Source organism: Balaenoptera physalus, assembly GCF_965194825.1.
Source record: "Balaenoptera physalus genome assembly, chromosome: 1".
Classification (NCBI taxonomy): domain Eukaryota; kingdom Metazoa; phylum Chordata; class Mammalia; order Artiodactyla; family Balaenopteridae; genus Balaenoptera; species Balaenoptera physalus.
In genome coordinates, this window is record NC_138882.1 from 165072469 (window position 1) to 165082839 (window position 10371).

The following is a 10371-nucleotide window of genomic DNA, read 5'->3' on the forward strand; positions in this document are numbered from 1 at the left end:
GAGCAGGTATGTGTCGTGGCCCGAATCGGCTTTCAGCAGGTGCAAACGATGGTGGGTGTGGCTCTAGAGCTATGGTTCTCAGCCCTGCTTGTGTGGGTGACTCACCTGAGAAGCTCTGCAGAAATACTGGTGCCTGGGCTCCTCCCCGGACCACTGACAGCAGAATCCCTGGAAGAAGGACCTGGATGTTGGCATGTTTTTAAAAGATCCTGAGCAACTGTAATACCTACCTGAGAACCGCTGTCTAGAGGCAGAGAGACCAATAAGGGGGTGCTGACGCAATGCTTTAAAAGCAGTGGGTTGAGAAATCACTTAATGAGTTGGGATCGACATTTTTACAGCAAAACATGGTAAAGTAAAACATAATCAGAATGCATCGCACGTATTAAGTGCTACCTTGCAAAGACTTTAGTTCTACACACATAAACACACACACACACACACACACTCGTGTGAACTGGGTGGTGGTATGAAATGTATTTGGGTGGATCTTCGTCAAGAACCTAGAAGGGAGAAGGTGGAGTCATTTCCACCCAGTGCCCCAGGCTACGGGACACGCTCAGATGCTCCGTGCTGTCAGGTGCCTCCCTTTCTGAAGGGCAGGGACCGTGCCACGGTCCTCTCTTTGGCCCTCAGCCTCAGCCTGGAACAACCGGGTGGCTGGACAGGGGCAAGCAGAAGCCAAGAGGCGGTGGAGTTTGTGGTCAGCCAGAGACATCGCATCCCATGCTACCCCCGGGCCTGCCTGCAAGAGGCCATGGGAACTAGCACCCCAAAGAGACCTCCTGGAGATGCTCCCCAGAGCCTGACACAGACAGCATCACCAGAGAATCACCTGTAAGCACCTCTTACGTGCCAGGGGATGTCATAGGGGCCAGATACTCAGCCAGGCGCCGTGTTGGTTTCCTATTGCTGCTGTAGTGAATGACCACGAATTTAGTGACTTAATAAAAATTTAGGGACAATAAAAATGTATTCTCTTCCTATTCTGGAGGCCAGAAGTCCAAAATGGGTTTTATTTCTCTAAAATCAAGGTGTTGGCAGGGCTGCGCTCCTCTGGAGGCTCTTCCCTGCCTTTTCCAGCTTCAAGGCGGGGCCAGTATTTCTCAGCTTATGGCCTCTTTCTTCATCCTCAAAGCCTGCAGTGTGGCATCTTCAAATCTTTCTCTTTGACTCTGACCTTCCTGCCTCCCTCTTCTAAGGACCCACATTGTGATTACAATAACCTGGATAATCTGGGATTATCTCCTCATCTCAAGATCTTTAACTAAATCATATCCGCAAAGCGCTCTTTGCCACGTAAGGTAACATATTCACAGCTTCCCAGACACGGGACGAAGATGTGGACCTCTTTGTGGGACCATTGTTCTGTCTTCCACAATACCTACACGTTGCAAATTTTTGTTTGCAATGTCTGTGTCTCCGTTAGACTGTGAGCTTCTTGAGGATGGGATTTTTACGTTTGTATCCTTGGCATGTGTCACATTGCTTAACACAGCAGCTGTTGGCAAACAGTAGTTTTTTGAGCAAAGACACCCTGACCTCTTCACCTTATGGATAAGATCACTGAAGCCTAGAGAGATGAGTGGCTTGTTCAAGGTTATGCAGATCTAGTGGCAGAGCTGTATTCAGAACTCAGGTCATCTGAGTCTTTCCACTTTCCCACCTAAATAGACAATGGCCCAAAGTCTCAGTGCCCCAGATATTTTTATCCTATTCCCCTGGGATGACACTGACATTTCTCCCCACGCTGCAAGCTGGGATTGTTTAGAAAGACATGACTTATCCATACAGAGTATAAGAAGGAGTCCAAGCTACAGAACGTATAAGACCTAGGTTTCAATCCTGCTTCCATCTTGTATCAGTTAGCTATTCCTGTGTAATGAACCACCCCATAATCTAGTGGGGTAAAACAACATAATTTATAATTTCTCATTAGTCTATAGGTTGGTGGAGGGTTCTGTGGATCTAGGCTGATCTTGGCTGTGTTTGCTCACGTGTCTGTGGTCACCTGGTGGGTCAGCTGGGGGCTGGCTGGTTGAGAATGGCCTGAGCTGGGCCACATCAGCTTGGCTCCATGTAGTCTCTTATCCACCCGTGGGTAAGCCTGGGCTTGTCGTCATGGTGATGGCAGGGTTCTGAGCGAGAGTAGAAGTGCACAAACTTTGAACTGTCACATCATCACTTTTGCTGCATCCTCTTGACCAAATCAGGTTGGAGACTGGATTCAAGAAATGTCCCGACTTCTTTATGGGAGAACCTACAAAGTCACATTGTTACAGGGAAGGGTGGAAAACTGGGGCCAATTGTATAAGTAATCTACCTTATGGCTTGACTTCATGACTGGTCAGTTTTCTTTTTTTTTTTTTTTTTAATTTTACAGGCTTATCATATTTTTTTTAAATTTATTTATTTTTGGCTGTGTTGGGTCTTCGTTTCTGTGCTAGGGCCCTCTCTAGTTGCGGCGAGCGGGGGCCGCTCTTCATCGCGGTGTGCGGGCCTCTCACTGTCGCGGTCTCTCTTGTGGCGGAGCACAGGCTCCAGAAGCGCAGGCTCAGTAGTTGTGGCTCACGGGCTTAGTTGCTCCGCGGCATGTGGGATCTTCTCAGACCAGGGCTCGAACCCGTGTCCCCTGCATTGGCAGGCAGATTCTCAACCACTGTGCCACCAGGGAAGCCCTGGTCAGTTTTCTTAATTTCTCTGATCCCTAGTTTCCTCATCTGGAAAATGGGGAGTAGTAATAATACCACATTGTGGTGAGAATTAAATGAGATAAGACATGCAAAACACTGAGCAGTACCTGACAGTGTGCTCCGAAAGGACAGCAGTTGCAGTGCTCAGTAAGATCGGCAGTTACTATTATTACTGTTGTTGTTATTATTTTTATTACATAATAATTGGTCCTATTATTATAGCTATGAAAAGGACTGGCAGAAAACCATGGTCCTGATGAGAGATGACAGATGCTGTCACGGGAAATCTCTTTGCTGGGAAAGGGAGGAGGCCAAAGCATTGCCATTTTTGAACACCCAGTAAACACAACTATTATCGAGCAAGCATCATCCTTGTCTTCTATTTCAGAAGGAGGTGACTATTGTTAAAGATATATATGAAAACAGCCTTGTGGGATGGTGTGGGACCTAAATTCAGAGGACCTGGATCCAAGTACTAGTTCTTCCTCTTATCAGCTGTGAAAATTTGGACAAATTCATTACCTCTCCGAATCTCAATTTCTTCATCTATAAAATGGAGATAATAGTACCTACATCACAAGTCTGTTATATGAATTAAATCAATAGATATAGGTAAAAAAGAGTTTTGTAAGCAAGAAAGCACTAGGCAATTATTATGTCTTAGTCCTTTCCTTTTTGTCATTTGCATCTGTGACCTCAGCATCTCAGGCTGTCTCGGGATGATGGAGCTTTAAGAAGATGATGAAAACTTCCTGGTGCTCTGGTTATCTGTGGTGCTGGAAACTTATTTTCACTTGTGTGATTGTCCAGCAGTTATCCACACTTAAAAGTTTTCATAAAAAGGGGCAAATTCCAAATGTTCAACCTTCTAAAATCAAAAGGAATGACTCACAGGTCATTAGCAACCCTGGAACATAGTGGCTTCTGTTTTATTGCTATTAAGTAGGATTTAGCTCTATTTTATTAAGGCGATTTTTACAATCATGTGAGAGGTTAATGCATTTCGCACATAATCCACTGCCTAGCTCACTAAATGCTGAACCCGTTAAAGCCAAGCCATGCAAGGGAAGATTTCAAGACAGGGTGACAAATTATGAGCAGTGTGGAATGAGTGACTGAAAGTGTCTGAGGGAGTTTTTTCTCTTCTAAATTTAAAATTTGATCTCAAGAAGGAAAAGAACAGGGCTGTCCTGGCAAAAATACTTTTTAAAGGAGCGTATTACTGCAGTGGGTAACCTCCGCTGGACAGCTACGGGCTGATGTCTAGGTGTGAAACCTGGGGGCACTTAGAGAGCATCCTTTCAGCACTTCCCAGCCTCCTTGCCAGTTAGGTCTCCTTTTTATTATTTTTCTACATCGCAGGAACTGAAAGACAGTGTCTGCCAAGAACACTGCATTTATTAAGCAATAATGGATTTCTCCTCCCACGGTACTCTCTTCATCAAAGACATAGCTGGTTAGAGTTTTGAGCAGTAACTTCTCCCAGTGATCCCATGGATCTCTGAAGCCTGGAGAAGGAGGCAGGGGCTAGATGATGAAAGACTTTGTGAGTTTTTAAAGAAAGTTTGAGCTTTATCCTTTAGGACATAGGAAGCAGGGCAAGTTTTTCTTCTGTTTAAATCAACTTTACTGAGTTACGTTACACACAGTAAAATGTACCCACGTACCCATTGTAAGTGTACAGTTTGATGAATTTTAACAAATGTATTCACTCAAGCAAACACCACCATAATCAAGATACAGAATGTTTTCATCACTCCCCAAAGTTCCCGTGTGCCTTTTACACTCAATCTCCACTCCCACCCCCTGCCCAGGCAACCACTGATCTAATTTCTGTCACCTTGTAGGTTTGCTAAGCTTATTTTAGAATTTTGCCCTGTGTTTTTGATCCATGTTGTTGTATGTTTCAGTACTTGGCTCATTTTCATTGCTGAATAGGTAGTCCGGTGTATCAGTTTCCACCATTTCTTTATCTATTTGTCTGTTGATGCACATTTGGATTGTGTTCTAGTTTCTAGTTTTACAAACAAAGCTGTTATGAACATTCACATGCGAATCTTTGTGTGGACACGTGTTTTCATTTCTCTTGGGTAGATACCTAGAAGCAGAATTGTTGGGTCAGATGATAAGCGTATGTTTAATTTCTAGCAAACTGTCTTTCAAAGTAGTAACGTTTTGTTTTCTTACCAGGAGCTCCACATCTTTTAAATTTGAGCCATGCTGGTAGGTTTGTAGTGGTATCTCATGGTGTTTTAATTTGTGTCTCCCTAAGGACTAATGATATAGACATCTTTTGTGAGCTTATAGAGGGCAGGATTGTAAGCAGTGGAATCATAGGATCAAATTCGTGAACCAAGATGCCAACCATGTTCTCAGATGTATTTCTTCTCATCATTCCGCTGAAGTGCCCCAACCAATGTAACAGGGACATTCTACAGGATTTCTGAAAACCACAAATTGATCTTAGCCACTTATCTGCAACATCCGACAGTTTTTGCAAAAAATTAAAAAAAATAAAAATGGAGGAGGAGCGTGCCAACAGAGGCAGGTGCTGATGGCTCACTCTGCTATTCAGTGGTTGGTGGAGTGAATGAAGCAAATCCACTCTGCTTCAGCCCTTTGATTCTTCCTAGTTCAGATGGAATTAAAGAAGGGAACAATTCTATGTCAGGATCTTTTGGCAAGAGAAGAAAGAGCAGGGCTCAATCCTCCTGCAGCCACCCCACGATTGCAAAAGAAAAAAAAAAAGAATAATAAAGAAAGAAGGAAACTTCCATTTGTACCCTATTACCTATTCTCCCCTTCTTTTATAGCAATGGAGATTTTAGCTGGTCAAGTAGCCACCTAGAATAAAAATTACGTTTCCTATCCTCCCTTGCAACTAGGTATGGCCACATGATTGAGTTCTGGCCACTGGAATGTGAGTAGAAGTGGTGAGGGTCATTTTCAGGAAATGTTCTTTATTTTTCCTCACCTTCCTACTGCTGGCTGGATTATGGACTTGATGGCTGGAGTTGAAGCATCCATTTTTTTTTAACATCTTTATCGGAGTATAATTGCTTTACAATGGTGTGTTAGTTTCTGCTGTATAACAAAGTGAATCAGCTATTCGTATACATACATCCCCATATACCCTCCCTCTTGCATCTCTCTCCCACTCTCCCTATCCCACCCCTCTAGGTGGTCACAAAACACCTAGCTGATCTCCCTGTGCTATGCGGCTGCTTCCCACTAGCTATCTATTTTACATTTGGTAGTGTATATATGTCAATGCCACTCTCTCACTTCGTCCCAGCTTACCCTTCCCCCTCCCCATGTCCTCAAGTCCATTCTCTACATCTGCGTCTTTATTCCTGTCCTGCCCCTAGGTTCTTCAGAACCTTTTTTTTTTTTTTTAGATTCCATATATATGTGTTAGCATACGGTATTTGTTTTTCTTTTTCTGACTTACTTCACTCTGTATGACAGACTCTAGGTCCATCCACCTCACTGCAAATAACTCAATTTCGTTTCTTTTTATGGCTGAGTAATATTCCATTTTATATATATATGTGCCACATCTTCTTTATCCATTCATCTGTCGATGGACACTTAGGTTGGTTCCATGTCCTGGCTATTGTAAATAGAGCTGCAATGAACATTGTGGTACATGACTCTTCCTGAATTATGGTTTTTTCAGGGTATATGGCCAGTAGTGAGATTGCTGGATCATATGGTAGTTCTATTTTTAGTTTTTTAAGGAGCTTCCATACTGTTCTCCATAGTGGCTGTATCAATTTACATTCCCACCAACAGTGCAAGAAAATATTTGCAAACGAAGCAACTGACAAAGGATTAATCTCCAAAATATGCAAGCAGCTCATGCAGCTCAATATCAAAAAAACAAACAACCCAATCCAAAAATTGACAGAAGACCTAAATAGACATTTCTCCAAGGAAGATATACAGATTGCCAACAAACACATGAAAGGATGCTCAACATCACTAATCATTAGAGAAATGCAAATCAAAACTACAATGAGGTATCACCTCACACCAGTCAGATGGCCATCATCAAAAAATGTACAAACAATACATGCTGGAGAGGGTGTGGAGAAAAGGGAACCCTCTTGCACTGTTGGTGGGAATGTAAATTGATACAGCCACTATGGAGAACAGTATGGAGGTTCCTTAAAAAACTAAACATAGAACTACCATATGACCCAGCAATCCCACTATTGGGCATATACCCTGAGAAGCATCCATTTTGATGTGGCCATTTTTAAAGTCTTTACTGAATTTGTTACAATATTGCTTCTGTTTTATGTTTTGTTTTTTGGCCATGAGGCATGTGGGATCTTAGCTCCCCAACCAGGGATTGAACCCACACCCCCTGCATTGGAAGGTGAAGTCTTAACCACTGGACCACCAGACAAGTCCCAAAGCATCCATTTTGGACTATGAAATAGAGATCATATGCTGAGAAAGGAAGATCAGCGAGGTTGAATGAACCAGAGCCCCTGACACTGTAGAACACCATAGCAAACCTAGACTGACAACTTCTGGATTTCCCTCACCTGAGAGAGAAATAAACTTGTATCTTATTTAAACCACTGTTATTTTCAATTTTCTGTCCCTTGTAACTGAAGCTAATCCTGATTTATAAACTCTAGTGTTGATTGTGCTCATTCATTTTTGGAAGGAGGTATAGTGACTTACTGATCACCAACGGACTATCCAAAGCAAACCAGCCATAAACATCATCAACAAGTATGGGTAGGGGCTTCCCTGGTGGCACAGTGGTTGAGAATCTGCCTGCCAATGCAGGGGACACGGGTTCCAGCCCTGGTCTGGGAAGATCCCACATGCCGCGGAGCAACTAGGCCCGTGAGCCACAATTACTGAGCCTGCGGGTCTGGAGCCTGTGCTCCACAACAAGAGAGGCCGCGACAGTGAGAGGCCCGCGCACAGCGATGAAGAGTGGCCCCCGCTCGCCGCAACTAGAGAAAGCCCTCGCACAGAAACGAAGACCCAACACAGCCATAAATAAATAAATAAATAAAAATTAAAAACAAAAACAAAAAAAACAAGTATGGGTAAATGGTGAAAAAGCTGCTGGTTTTGTGCAAAGACTTAGTGATTCAAAGAGAGGGACTGAGGGACCAATCTGAACATTCAGCACAAATAACACCCAGCAAAAGAAATACTTTCAGGAAGAAGGGAGGAACTTTAAAAAGACCTTTTATTGATACTTGTATTTTCAGTGAGAGCTGAGATGCTGTTATGTTGATTTAAAAAGATCAATCTGAAAATAATAAAGAGTTCTTAAAAAGGAAAGGCATGATTTCCATTTCTTTCTGCCCCATCAAGGCTGTGCATAGCTGAATGGAAACTTCAGAAACCAACCGACTTAATTAGAAAACCAGCTTGAGAAATTCTTCCAAAACTCAGATGAAGATTATGAGGAGGAGGAACAGAAATGTTAAAGGAAAAGGAAAGGACTTTAGAAAGAATAGGGAAATTTAACCAAAAATAGGCACAGAGAGCCAGATACAGGAAATTCACCATCTATTTACGGGAAATCCCAGCAGCAGAGCGCTTTATAGAAATGAAAGTATGATCAAAGAAACACTAGAAGAAAATGTCTTTGAGTTGAAAAGTATAAACACATCTTCAAATAAAAATATGCACCAAGGGTTGGGAAGAAACACTGAAGGAAATTCAAAACTTAAGAGCTTATCCTACAAGTATCAGACAGAAAAAGCAACGAGAAAAGAGGATCAGATTGTTGTCTGATTTATCTTCAAATGATACTCAAATATAATGGAAAATATTTATAAAATTCTGAGGAAAAATAATTGTGACCCTATAGTTTTCCCATTAAAATAATAACAGTTTGGTTACTTACTATGTGTCTGGCACTGTTCAAAGTGCATTTGTTGAATTATTTCACTTAACACTCTCAGCAACTCCATAAAGGAGGTACCATCATCCTTTTTACAGATGAGGAAATTGAGGCACAGAGAGGTTAAGTAACTTGCCCAAGATCACACAGCATAGGTAGAAGGGACAGATTATGAACACGGCTCATGCATTTAACCACCACACGACACTTCTTCCTAAAATAAGATGAGAAATAGCAATCTCCTAGTTGGGGAACCAGGCTTTAATCAAACACTCCTATATATACATGATAAGTGCAACTATGATAAGTATCATTAAGGTGTGCTATGGAATTTTTATGCTGGGGAATCCAGTCTGTCATTTCACAGATGAATGACATATAGTTACTGTTTACTGAATGCTTTCTTTTTACCAGGTACAGAGTGTCACCCAAAGGGAAAAGCTAAAGGGAAAGACCTGGGTGACAATTTTCCACCTGCATGGAGCACAGAGAAACTCAGACTTGGAAGGAACCATGCCCATCAGAAGAGAGGAGCATCTTCACCATATCTAGTGTTTGCTTATAAACCCCATCAAAGGGGAGTCCACTTCCTGCTGCAGGACCTGGTATCTTCATTGGACCCCTTGGTCCCAAACAGTCCAGACTTCAAATGTGAGGTTGTCTTTGAAGGTCTGAGATAGAAATTGATCATGAAATCTTGGCTGGTTTACATTAAAATGAAAGGAACAATGCTCTTATCTCCCATTATAAGCTTAAATGTCTTTCTAAAGGGCGAATCGTGCTTGTAATAAAAAAGGAAGTGTTTATAAAGATTGTGATGCAGCTGCCCAGGGGCTGATCTTACAGGCATGCCTCCTGGATGTCTGGAGAATCCTCAAGGGCTCAGTGGGTCTCCCCATTTCCTGATTCACTTATGCATTCATTCATGCTTTCATTCACTGATCCATTCATTCAATCCTCCATTTATTTGTTTCATTCATTTGTTCATTCAGTAGGCATTTGCTAGGCCCCTGATGGCTTACGTGCAGGACAGGGAAACAGGATCCATCTCTGGGAGGTTCTGCCAGGTAATATACTCAGACTCAAGTTACTGACTATGAAAAAGCCTGCAGATTTCCAAAGTGTGTGGAGTCTGTGAGAGTGGGAACTGCTCCCAGCATCCAGCTAGAGGACCAGAACTGTGAACGGAGGGGCGAGGTCTGAGCACGTGTTATAAATCCTTTAGCCCTGCTGTCCCATCCTAGAGAGGCAATTCATTGGAGAAATGTGGCCATAAAAACTAATGAATTGGGACTTCCCTTGTGGCGCAGTGGTTGAGAATCTGCCTGCTAATGCAGGGGACACGGGTTCGCGCCCTGGTCTGGGAAGATCCCACATGCCGCGGAGCAATTAGGCCCGTGAGCCACAACTACTGAGCCTGCGCGTCTGGAGCCTGTGCTCCGCAACAAGAGAGGTCATGATAGTGAGAGGCCTGCGCACCGCGATGAAGAGTGGCCCCCGCTCGCCGCAACTAGAGAAAGCCCTAGCCCAGAAACGAAGACCCAACATAGCAATCAATCAATCAATCAATCAATCAATAAATCTTAAAAAAAAAAACAAAAAACTAATGAATAAATAAAAAAGCACTCAAGATTTCCATCTAGTTCACATTTGATAATGAGGAGCTAGGTTCAGGTCACATTTTCCTGTGCTGCTATCTGAAAACAAGGTATGAGTCTCACTTTAGTGCATGGGAGCAATTAATTAGGAATCAGTTTGAAATCATTTACACTGTCACCAAATTTACAGTTTTAA

At 42.7% G+C, this 10371-nt stretch overlaps 1 long non-coding RNA gene across 1 annotated transcript; it reads left to right on the forward strand.

The window, feature by feature from the left end:
- The first annotated feature begins 1064 nt into the window (after window positions 1-1064).
- LOC309660774 lies at window positions 1065-9017 on the forward strand. The gene is made up of 2 exons (XR_014263590.1): window positions 1065-5553; window positions 5598-9017. It is a non-coding gene; the product is annotated as an uncharacterized lncRNA (long non-coding RNA).
- The last annotated feature ends 1354 nt before the right edge of the window (window positions 9018-10371 follow it).